The sequence below is a fragment of the Heloderma suspectum genome, chromosome 3, assembly GCF_057233095.1.
Source record: "Heloderma suspectum isolate Gila_16-S chromosome 3, 16-S_ref, whole genome shotgun sequence".
Classification (NCBI taxonomy): Eukaryota; Metazoa; Chordata; class Lepidosauria; order Squamata; family Helodermatidae; genus Heloderma; species Heloderma suspectum.
Window position 1 is genome coordinate 180,095,290 of NC_139460.1, and position 12,527 is coordinate 180,107,816.

At 45.5% G+C, this 12,527-nt stretch overlaps 1 protein-coding gene across 4 annotated transcripts in view; it reads left to right on the plus strand.

Annotated features, from left to right (window-relative positions):
* WDFY4 (WDFY family member 4) overlaps window positions 1-12,527 on the plus strand; it is a 415,677-nt gene that overhangs the window by 244,579 nt on the left and 158,571 nt on the right. The gene's annotated exons all lie outside the window — the stretch shown is intronic.

Sequence of the window (12,527 nt, forward strand, 5' to 3'; positions counted from 1 at the left end):
TGGAAATGCTTGACTTTGGCTCCTCTGGTAAGCTGCAATGGTCTGCTCATGTACTAATATATATGCAGATTAATCAGTTTGTAGCTTACATGAGTAACTGGCAGGATGCATTAAAACAGTGAGAGGGAGCCCTTTTCTAGCCGTAGGGCTAGATGCTTCATAAAGAAGTACAGGCCAGGACAACGTGAGGCATCTGACCAAGCAAGGAAAAGTGTGGGTGCCTGGAGGGTAAGTTGTAAAGAAGCACAATTTTGTTGTTGCACAAAGTCACTGAGCCCAGGGCACAGTTAAAGGCATCAGCCTTAGCTTCCAATTTCCTGGCTTTGTGGAGCTTGAGCCAACATGAGATAGCCTTAACTCTGCTCTTAAACCTGCAGATTTTTTTATCATTGAATTTCCCTGGTCTTTCGAAAAGGGAATTTAGAATTACAGTGTTGGCAATCCTACCCTCTCCTCAATGTATTTGAATCTGCTTTCTTGCAAGTTTCCCTATATGATAACTGGGATTATAAATACTTAGCTAATTGTAATCATGATTTCATTTCAAGAATCAGAATTCTAAAATCTGGGGGAGAAAATCCACGGAGAAAGGAGGCAGACAGTCACCCTCCACATGTAGAAAATTATGACAATGGCAAAGGAGGGGGTGGAGCAAGCTTACAGATGATGAGAATGAAAGAATAGGGCTGGATTCTCGTAATCACCGTAATGACTGTATATAGAGAGTGAATGCATATTAAGTGTACCCATAGCATGAGATACAATCCTTGCATGTCCTTTTCCCACCACACAGAAAGTAAGAGCAAGGATAGGGGCCCTTGTGCATAGGGATGTACGAAAGTCACTTACCTTTTGACGAAATGTGATTCGAGGTGGGGGGGAGGCGCCCCGTCCCTCCCCCCAAAATTCTGGCTGGGGGGAGGCGCCCCGTCCCTCCCCCCCGAAATTCTGGCCGGGGGGGAGGCACCCCGTCCCTCCCGCCGCAAATCCTGGCCGGCCAGGTCTGCAAATGGCGGCGGCCGTAGCCGCCGCCGTTTGCGTCCCTGCAGTCAGCCGTGATAGGCTACGTAAATGTTTACATAGCCTATCATGGCTGAGTAAAAAAACAACAACAACCGTGCGTACACAAATGGACCCATGGGCGCCGCCATTTCTGTTCCTTATTTTGGCACGTCTAGTCTACGTAAACATTTACGTAGACTACGACGAAAATAAGGGGAACGCAAATAGCGTAGCGTCTACGCTATTTGCGTTCCCCTTATTTTCACCGTAGTCTACGTAAATGTTTATGTAGACTAGACGTGCCAAAATAAGGAACGCAAATGGCGGCGCCCATGGGCGCCACCATTCACGTATGCGCGGTTTTGTTTCTTTTTTTTACTCAGCCGTGATAGGGTACGTAAAGATTTACGTAGCCTATCACGGTATTTTTTAAAAATCTAGTCGTGATAGGCTATGTAAATCTTTACATAGCCTATCATGTTTTTTTTTTTTTTTTTTACTGGAAATGGCAGTGGCGGCAGCCGGTCGGAAGACCGGCTGCTGCCGCCGCTGCACCGCTGCCACACCGCCGCCGGAGCCGCCGCTGCACCGCTGCCGCACTGCCGCCGGAGCCGCCGCCGCCGCCACCGAGATTCGCCCAAGGTAAGTCCCATCCGGGGGGGGCAGACCATTTCGCCACCAGTTTAGGGGGGCCGAATGCGCTGGCATTCGGCCTCCCCGAGATTCGTGGCGAAATTCTCTGACATCCCTACTGTGCAGCATTTCTGCTTTCAGAAAGGAGATGTGAAGCCCTTATCCTTCTGCTCCCACCACTTGTGAATTCCATCCCCACCACTCCCAAATTCTCTGAGGATCTAACTGCCTGTTGCTTTAAAGATCTAGCTAGTGTTTTTTCCTTTTTTACTCAAATGTAAGCTTATGGGACCTCATATGTATCAAGTCCCTAGAGTGATGGGTAGGGGGCTTTAACCCTTTGCCCTATGCCTGCAAGTTACCATACAACTGGATGCCTTTTTGGCAATGTAAATTGAAGGGCGGGTGTGTGTGTGATCCAGATTGGGACCACAGCGGGGGGAGGGGAATTAAAAGTCTCCCCAGCACCACCAATGCTAGGGTTCCAATCCTTGTAGTAACATGTAGTCTCACCTTGTGAGTCAACATTCCAACATTTAAGGAATAGGCCTTGCACATAGAAACCCTCTGAGAGTTCCTCTGAAACCCTAGCAAGTTTCTAGCTTCCGAGTGAAACTGAGTATGCTTGACACAACTTTGCCAGAAGTTTCTGTCAGAGGCTTTTATGGGACAGAAAAGCCTTAATAACTTTTGAAACACTGCTCAGAATTTTACTAAACCAATGAAAGGCATGCTTCTCAAACAAGCCAGAACAACATAGATCAGTACTTTTCACCAAAATTTGAAAGAAATATATGATATGCCAAGCAGCAGTTTGGAATGAAAAGGACAAATTTGTCAATTTTCAGCACTATGTAACTTGCTGTACCTATGACAATTTGTATCAGATCAGTTTGAAATTTTGCACAATTGTGGACCTCATCAGGGAGATCACAGATGCTAGGTTCGGGTTATTAGCTCAACGAGTGTCATTTTTATAAGCAGTAGAATTTTGTGGCTTATAATGGCATAACCTTTTAATTTTTTATTTTGCTACTCACTGTTCCCCTTCAATATGTCTATGTCTCAGTAACAGCAACTTTTCATGATTGCACAGTCACATTTTCTTGTTCATGGTTTTTTGTTTTTTGTTTTGTTTTGCTCAAAGTATGAAGTGTACTTATTAGAGTTCTAGTTTTCTTGTACATTAAAGCACAATTAAGCTGCTTCCAGCAGAAGAGGGTGTAATCTCAAGGAGACAGGTTTTGCTTGCCTAATTGCCACATACAATCTTCCTACCAGTGTTCAAGCTTCCTCCTTACTCTGTAGAACTCCACAGGAAGCCATCAAACATGTCAGAGTTCCTTTGGCAACAGCAATCGCGATGCAAAATTTCAGCAAACCGTAGGGGGTAACATTAGCTGTTATATGCTCAGTTAGCATGTTTATTCAGTTTGTCTGTTGATCACAGAGTGGAAACAAGCTCTCCTGAAGCACTGCCATCATCCAGCTGTTCGACAACCTCAGTCTCTAATACAAATAGATTGCAGCAGCTTTTGAAATGGTTTAAATTGCAAAATGTGCTCTGTATGATGCCCTCGCCTTGTGGAAGTGAGAAGTCTAACGCTGGTATTACCATCCCGCTGCCACCACTTGAGATGTTTCTCTTCCGTTACCCTGTACCCCCGGGAACAGCAGGGCAACTATGTTGCTGCCAGCTCCAGTTCATGTGGGAATGGACCTCCAATAAGCCACACTGGATAAATAACAATGTTTTCTTTTCTTTTTAAGTAGCAGTAACAGTTCGTGTTCTTCCAAAGCCATGTAAAATAATAGAACCAGTACACAAAAAGTTTTTCAACTCCCTTTTCCTCCCTCAGGTTTCCACTCAACTCTGTTCTTGGAACCCCAACTGTCATAACTATGGATGTTGGAGGAACCCATTTGGGGGTGGAACTCGGTGAGCTTTTGCTGGCTCCCCCCCCCCCCCGCTCCAACCCAACATCCGCCAGCTGGCCCACCTCGGCCTGCACCGAGATGGGCAACTGGTGGATTTTCCACCTTTGCACAACGGTGCAGCAGCAGGGGTGGGATGACCTTCCCACCCTGCTGCCATGCCACAGTGCAACTGTCGTCCCTCTCTCTTTGCCAGGGCCAACCTGGCAGGGAGAGAGGAATGATGCTTGCATGGCAGCTGAGGCATGGCAGCAGGGACAGAAGGATGAGAGGGGTGCATGTGGCGCTCCCCTCTCACCCTCCTACTGCTGCTACCACACTGCCTCTGCCATCGCTGTGCAACCAACCCTCCCTGCTGGGGTTTGCCCCGGCAGAGAGAGAGGGTTGGTGAGAACATTTTTCTTTTTTTCCCCTTCAGTGAAAAATGGCAAGGCAAGCTGAGCCAGAAGTGTCATGGGAATCCGCCAAGCCCCAGAAGGGCCGGATTTTTGTAACAGACATCTCTAGTCATAACTGCCTCCCTCTCCTCTTCAATTGTCAAACCCCTCAGAACTGCACAGACCAATCCCAGCTCAGGAATGAAGCCTAATTACCAGGGGGGGGTCATTAGAGAAGGGTCCACCTGGGCACGGGCCCCGGATCTTCCAAACTGTGCCCCGGATCTTTTGAGCTGTCCTAATTGCCATTTGTTTTAACATTTTCCCATTGACTTGCATTGGAAAACAAAAACGGCTGTAACTTTTTTTAGTTTGTATGATAAATACAAGAAATTTGGAGGCATAGTAGCCCCTGTAGAACTGATTGAATCTGCCAAATTTCAGGCAGTTAGGTCCAGTGGCTTTTGTGCTAGTCACAGGTAGAATTTGCTATTTTCAAGAAAATCTGTCAAAGCAAAGAGCTATAATTTTTTTTGTGCTCCACATATGTGCATGGAATTTGGGGACCTGTCAGTCCCCATAGAGCTCACTGAGCCTGCCAAATTTCAGACAGGTAGGCCTAGTGACTTTTGTGCCAATTTTTGTGGTAAAATTTGCTTTTCCCAAGAAAATGTGTCAAAGCAAAGAGCTATAATTTCTTTGTTCTTCCACATAAGTGTATGGAATTTGGAAATCTGGCAGCCCCCATGGAGCTGATGGAACCAGCCAAATTTCAGGCAGTTATGTCCAGTAACTTTTGTGCAAGCCACAGGTAAAATTTGCTTTTTCCAAGAAAATTTGTCAAAGTAAAGAGCTGTAATTTTTTTTGTGCTTCCACATAAATTCATGGCATTTGGGAACCTAGCAGGCCCTATGGAGCTGACTGTACCTACCAAATTTGAGATAGTTCGGTCCAGTGGCTTTTGCACTAGCCATGCGTAAAGTTTCCTTTTCTCAAAGCCTAAAACAAAAAGTAAAAACTGTCACCCAGGGGATTAGAGATCCTAATCAGAAGGTGTTTAAGGTGACCATTAGGAGGTCACTATCCCTAATCTCTGGTGTAGGATATTTTGAGGTGCAAAAAACCTCTCTCCCCCAACTTTTCTTTTCTGCTCTTACATGCCCACTGTTGGGAGCTTGCCTGCAATGAAATTTTGAAGAAGGAGAAGGAAGGGAAGAAAGAGCTCCATGTGAAATACTGGTATTTCACACAGCATCTTATTTTACTGCTCCGAACTGGAAACTTTTGCTTCTGCAGAAGTTTGGTAGCTTCAATACAGCAAAGGATCCGATCAGCCTCCACAAACTTCTTTCTCCCCCTCCACTTTAATTTCTCCTACATAGCTGTAGGACTCAAATAATTGCAAAGGGAGGGTTAGGAGTATGTGGCGTCATGGTCGAGAAACTGCTGGGGCTTTTAAATAGGTTCTACAGCTTTAAAAAAGCTAGAAAAAGCCCTCAGCCACCTCACCTCATAAAGTTCATTTAAGTACATGCAATCCATGCAAACCCTGCACAGCCTCCTAAATTCCTCTGAAGTACTACCTCTCTGAAAGGAGCCACTTGGCTTAGGGAATTCTCTCTGCCCCCCACCCCTACGCACATTTCCAATCACCATTCTTCTTTTCTTCTTCCCTCCCCTCCCCTATCCTGTTCTTTCTTTCTCTTCTTTATTCCACCCAGAGCATATCTTGGGGAATTCTTAAAGAGAATTCTCTTTGGGGGGCAAGAGAAGTCCTGAACTGCATTTGACTTTATACAAAGAGACGAAAGGGTTGTTTTTTCTCCTTCTCCTCACTCAAGTCTTTGAGAAGAGTGGTTCATATGGTCGCAGAGAAACAAATTTGGGGCTGTTTTGTTTGTCAGCTGCCATTTTCCAGCAATAGGAAGGGCTGTGGCTCAGTGGTAGCGCCCCTGCTTGGCATGCAGAAGGTCCCAGGTTCAATCCCCAGCATCTCCAGGGAGGGCTAGGAAAGAATCCTGTCTGAAACCCTGGAGAGCTGCTGCTGCCAGCCAGTGTCAACAATTCTTGGCTAGATGGACCCGGGGCCTGACGCAGTATAAGGCAGCTTCGTATGTTCCTATGAACAGAAAGGTTTAATTAAAAAAATAGGGGTTTGTTTTTTAAGTGGAGGGGAGATAAATATTGCTAATTTATGCAATCCTATGTATGCCTACTCAGAAGCCCCATTATCTTTACCCTCAGGAAAGTGTGCATAGGATTCCAGCACAAGTTACTTTTGCAGGGAGGTTTGCACCTTGTTCTGCACATTTACTCAGAAATAAGTCCTGAGCTGTGAGCATGGTACTGCAGGCTTCATACAGTGCCCACCCAATTCTGTCTAATGAATTGACTACCCTTTCAGCTCAGTCCTATGCGTGTTTTGTCATTTGTATGTGTGTTTTTAATTTTGCATGAACTCTAGCTTCAGTGGTGAGGAAAAGGCACTTAGTACATGCTCAGAGTTTCTCCATAACTTAGCCCTAGTTTTGAAAACAGACTCATTGGCTGAATCCTGGTGAAGTCTTGGCAAAAATGAAGTTATGGGGAGGAAGATATAATGAGAGCCTGTGCATAACAAGGAGGAGGTAGAGAGGAGTTGCACAAAACAGTACATCTGTTTTAATGAAGAGTTGCTGGAGGGTGGTAGGAGGAATGGTTGCATGGAGGGAATAGAATTGGTAGGGGGAGAATGTAAGTGCTCAGTGGTGAAAGAAAAACATTCTGCACATGGTCAGAGGCATTCTGTATTTAAGAACATAGGAAGAGCTGTGCTTCATCAGACCAAGGTCTATCTAGTCCAGCATTCTGTTCACACAGTGGCCAGCCAGATGCCCATAGGAAATCCACAATCAGGACATGAGTGAAATAGCACCTTCCCACCTCCTGCTAACATTGGTGAAATGTAACTAAATTCTAGTAATCCTAAATTTGCATGCATGTTTATCCTTCAGAAACTTCGCAGGTTTCTTGCCTGGGGGACACCTCTAATGACCTGTGCATTTTCTTACAAATTTACCCAAAAACCGTTGGGGAAGGGTGAATTCGACGGAAAAGCAAATTACTCCCTCCCCCAAATTGGAGAACTCCCCTTCCGCAAGAACTGCTGCACCTATCCTTCTGAAACTTTGCTAGTTTCTTACTTAGGGACAACTCTAGGCTGTCTGTAATCTTCAGAACAATGGTCCACAAGGAACATAGGGAGATAAGTATGTCCTCTTTTGGAGACCTCAAAATGTCAAGGCCACCCATGCACAAAAATCCTTGTGGCTATCATTCTGAAATTTGGCAGACATGATCTCCTCTGATGGGGCAATGAATCCTGAAATTTTTAACAATTCTTCCAAGGAATAAAAATGCTATTGGCAGTTCCCTTTAAAAGAAAACCAAATATAAACCCTGCACCTATTTTTCTGACACTGGGGGCTACTATGCCTGAAATGATCATCCAGTTCTGCCCAAGATAAAAAAGTTTTTTCTAATTTCCCATGGTAGTCAACAGGAAGCATAAAGACTCATTTTTCCAAACCTTGACTCAGGTTTGGTGCTGAGCTGAAGTGGTTCAACTACAAATTGGCCAGAGCAGAAGTGGGATGTTTTCCAAAATGCTGAATCGGGGTCTGAGTTGAAGTGGGGTGGGCGGTCAGTGCACACTTCTTATGTTTGTATCTATGTAATCTATACGCACACCGCACACACACACACACACACACACACACATATTAAACATGTGCTTAGACTCGTGTGTGTGTGTGTATACATATACATATACATATGTGTGTTATGTATATGTATATATGCAAATTTGTGTTATGGGCCTGTACCCCAGATCTTTTAAGAACCTAGCAACGCCCCTGCTAATTACCATCAAGTTCTACCATCTGAACAGCTAACCGCAAGAATAAATATAATCTCAACTTTAATAAGAACAGCATTTCCCCATTTCGTCCCACTCTGGTGTATGTGAAGCTGCACACTTTGGATTTTCACAGAGAAGGGCAAATTCTCAGCTGCCATAATGACTTTTATCATATTTTCACTGGGGGAGAGATTAATCAAACGGATTTGCTTTTTGTACTCTAAAAAGAATGTTTCTCACTGAACCTGTGCTCATGCATCTGCACTATGTGCATGCTTACATTTCTTAGGGGTGAGTACTAAGCTAGCTTGGATGATGGGGCTTTGAAATGTCTGGACCGTTTCAGAAAGTTAGAAAGTTAGGGATGTCAGAGAAATCTGTCTGGGGGTTTTGTGGCCATAATTTGAGCAAATTATGGCTGCAATTTGTGGAAAAACAGACCTCTCCCAAATGGCTGAAAGTTTTGTCCGCCACCATACACACATCCACTGTGCTCTCCTTGCCAATGCTGACGCTGGCAAGGGGAGCACAAGGGGCGTGTGCATGGCAGTGGCAGCAGGTGGTGGGGTGGGACTCGTGGGAGTCCTTCCCCAGGTAACCTCCTTAGAAGATTGTGGAAATGCTGTGGACACAATATACCTTGACTTCATTAAGGCATTTGACAAAGTGTCCCATGATATCCTGATTAGCAAGCTAGCTAAGTGTGGGCTGGATGGCACTACTACTACTTGGATGCACAGCTGGCTGGAGAACCATACAGAGAGTGTTCATCAATGGTTCCTCATCGGAATGAAGGGAAGTAACAAGTAGGGTGCTGCAGGGTTTCGTTCTGAGCCCTGTATTCTTTAACATTTTTTAAAAAAAAATGAGTTGGAGGAAGAGGTAGGGGAATGCTTATCAAATTTTCAGGTAACACAAAATTGGGTGGATTAACTAATGCTTTAGAAGACAGAAACAAAATTCACAATTATTTTGATAGGTTAGAAAGCTGGGTAAAATATAACAGAATGATGTTTAACAGAGATAAGTGCAAAGTTATTCATTTAAGTAAATGAAATCAAATGCATACATATAAGATGGGGGATACCTGGCTTGGCAATAGGATGTGTGAAAAGGATCGTGGAGTTGTAGTTCATCACAAGCTGAATGTGAGTCAGCAGTGTGATGCGTCTGCAAAAAATGGTAAATGCAATGTTCAGTTGCATCAACAGAAATATAGTTTCAAAAACATGGGAAGCAATAGTTTCACTCTAGTCTTCCATGGGAAGTAATAGTCCACTCTAGAGTTCAGAGAAGGGCAACAAAGATAATCAGGGGACTAGAAATTCAGTCCTATGAGGAAAGTTTGAAAGAACTGGGTATGTTTAGTCTTGAGGTGAGAAGACTGGGGGCAGGGGATATGATAGCACTTTTCAAGTACCCAAAGGTTTGTCACACAGAAGAGGACCGCATCCTGTTCTTTATCATCCAAGGCTGTAGGACATGAAATAATGGGCTTAAGTTATAGGGACAGAGATTTCAATTGAACATCAGGGAAAACTTCCTAACTGTCAGAACAGTTGGACAATGGAACCAAGTGCCTAGGGAGGCGGTGGGCTCTCCGTCGCTGGAGGCATTCAAGCAAAGACTGTTTTAACTAGATTCCTGCACTGAACAGGGGGTTGGACTTGATGGCCTAAATGGCCCTTTCCAAATCTATGATTTCTATTAATCAATAGAAGATAAATTACCTGCCTGGTGCAAATGTTAAGAAAATCACGTATTGTCTAGATTGCTTGGTAGATAATTCTGGGGTGGAATCAGTGGTCATGATGCATACTGGTACCACTGACATATGGAAAGGTAGTCATGAGTTCCTGGAAGCCAATTTAGGTTGCGAGGTAGGAGGTACAAAGCGACGACCTCCAAAGTAGCTTTCTCTGAAATGCTACCTTTTCCACACACAGCTCGACAGGAGAAGCTCAGTGTGTAGATGAGACAGTGGAGTGCGTGGGGTGGTGGTGGTGATGTTAGATTTGTTAGGCATTCAGGAACATTTTGGGACACGCAAGACCTGTACACAAGGGATGGGTGCCACTTAAACAGAATGGAACCAGACTGGTGGTGTTCACCATAAAAAGGTGGCAGAGCAGCTTTTAAACTTAAACCCTGGCAGAAAGTTGACAGGAGCTGGGAAGCATCTGGTTCAGGTTGAATCATCCCTAAGGAATAAAGGTAGACCTGATCTATACATTCTCTTTGCTATATTTTTTGACACATTGTTTTGCATTTCTCTTGAGAAAGTGGCTAGCAATTCTCTTTCATTCATCTGACATTTTTAACTTAGAGGTCTGTTGTCTGCAGTCACAAGATCCTTATTCAATAATTAGTTCCCATGACATTTTATCACCTGTCCATTGACACCTTTGGGAATTGCCTTACCGCAGTTGAAAAACTCACTCAGCCTGTGATTGAAGAAAGTACTTGTTTCTAAGTCTGGGCTCTCTAATGTGATGCCCATGGACACTAATGTGCCTGCCTGCAACACCTCTCTTGGTGCTCATCAGTCTCCCTGCCCCTCCTTGTTTTTATTTTATTTTTGAAGAAGTTTCTAGGTGAGATGGGCTGCCCCTCCCCATATACCCCCCAGTTTCCTCCCCCCACCTTAAAGGATCTCTGTGACTGAATTATCTGCATAATAGACATAACTGCACCTTTATGTTGGTGAAATGCTGTACCTGAGCAGAGGAAGCTGCTCCAGGGGCTATACAAGGAAGCAAGCTCCCAGAGAGTGAGCAAACAGGGAGAGCAAACAGGATTTTGCCAGGGGAGTTGCAGTGGAAGAGGAGACAAAGGCAAAGTGTGAGTGGGCTGGAGTAAGCCCAAGGGACTGTTCTTTCCATTCTGAGTCGCTATGTGATCACCATGTGCTCCTGAGAGCTCCAATTGAATTGAAGGGGTGTGGCCTGAGTACTCCCAGCAGCTGTGTGGGCAGGAAGTTCCAGTCTGTTTCCCACCTCCTAGCAGAGCAGAGGAAGCTGCTCCAGCTGGTCTAGGGGCTACACAAGCAAGCAAGCTCCCAGAGAGCAAGTGATCAGAGTGAGCAAACGGGGAGAGCAAACAGGAGTTTGGCAGGGGAGGTCGAGGGGGAGGCCCCTAACATTTTTTATAATTTCTTTTTCTTGCAACACACAGTTCCATACCAGTGGGACTCTGTTGTTAACCTCCAGTGAATAGAGGACAAAGCACAAGCTATTCCAGTATAATCAGAAAGCTAGAAACATAAAGGGAATAAATAGAGACTGTGGAGGGAAAAGACTCTCCAGTGGTGGTGACCTGCAAAGTGTGTGCAGTGCTTATTTTCTTGCCTGAAATCAACATGGCCTACATTTGCAACAAGTGCAAGTTGATCATGGTGCTGGAAGAAAAAGTAAGAGGACTGGAGCAGCAAGTGTTGACCCTCCAGGGAATAAGAGAACACGAAGAGTTTTTAGACTTAATGGTGGAAATGCAGCAGCAAAGCAAAGAAAGCCAGACCATGAAGCACATGGTCTTAGGGATGGCAGAGAATTCCGCCACGGATCACGGTGAGGCCAAATGCCAGTGCATTCGGCCCCCCGAACTCCGTGGCGGAACGGCCTGCCAACCCCCGCCTCCCCCCCCGTGGATCCCCCCAGGACGAGACTCACCTGGGGTGGATCATCCGGGCAGTGGCGCCTCCGGCGGCGGCTGCGGCGGTGGTGGCTGCGGCGGCTGGTCTTCCGACCGGCTGCCGCCGCCACCATTTCCACTCTTGTAAAAGAAAAGAAAAGAAAAAGAAAGACGTGATAGGCTATGTAAAGATTTACATAGCCTATCATGGCTGGGTGGGTGGGTTAAAAACGAACAAACCCACGTATGCAAATGGTGGCGGCTACGGTCACCACCATTTGCATTCCTTATTTTTGCCCTCTTAATCTACGTAAATATTTATGTAGGCTAAAACGGTGAATCAAAAAGGGACGCAAATAGCGCCAGCTACGCTATTTGCGTTCCCCTTTATTTTTGCCGTCATAGTCTACGTAAATGTTTACGTAGATTAAGAGGGCAAAAATAACGCAAATGGCGGCGGCCGTAGCCGCCGCCATTTGCGCACGCGGGTTTTTTTTGTTTTGTTTTACCCAGAGCCCTCCATGGCTGGAAATCCGGCTGCGGACGGCTCTGGCCTGGCTGGGCCTGGCCGGCTGCTCTGCGGAGCTGCCGCGGAGGATTCCGGGGGGGAGGAACGGAGCGCCTCCCCCCCCAGCGAGGATTCTGGGGGGAGGGACGGAACACCTCCCCGCCCACCATCAACATAATCCGCAAACAGGTAAGTGACTTTCGTACATCCCTATTGATGGTCTTCGATGTCTGTATACTAATGCTCAGAGTATGGGAAACAAACAGAACAAACTTGAAGTCTTAATGTGGGAGGGAAATTATGACTTCATAGGTGTGATTTGATGGGATGACTCCCATGACTGGAATACAGCAATTGAAGGATATAACTTGTTCAAAAAGAACAGCAGGAATAGAAAGGGAGGTGGAGTGGCACTATATGTGAAAAATACATATCTTCACAGAAATACAGGAGGATGAGCTTGGTAGCCCCATCGAGAGCATGTGGGTTAAAATAAATGGAGCAAAGAATAAAAGGAACATGGTGGTCGGAGTCTACTACCAG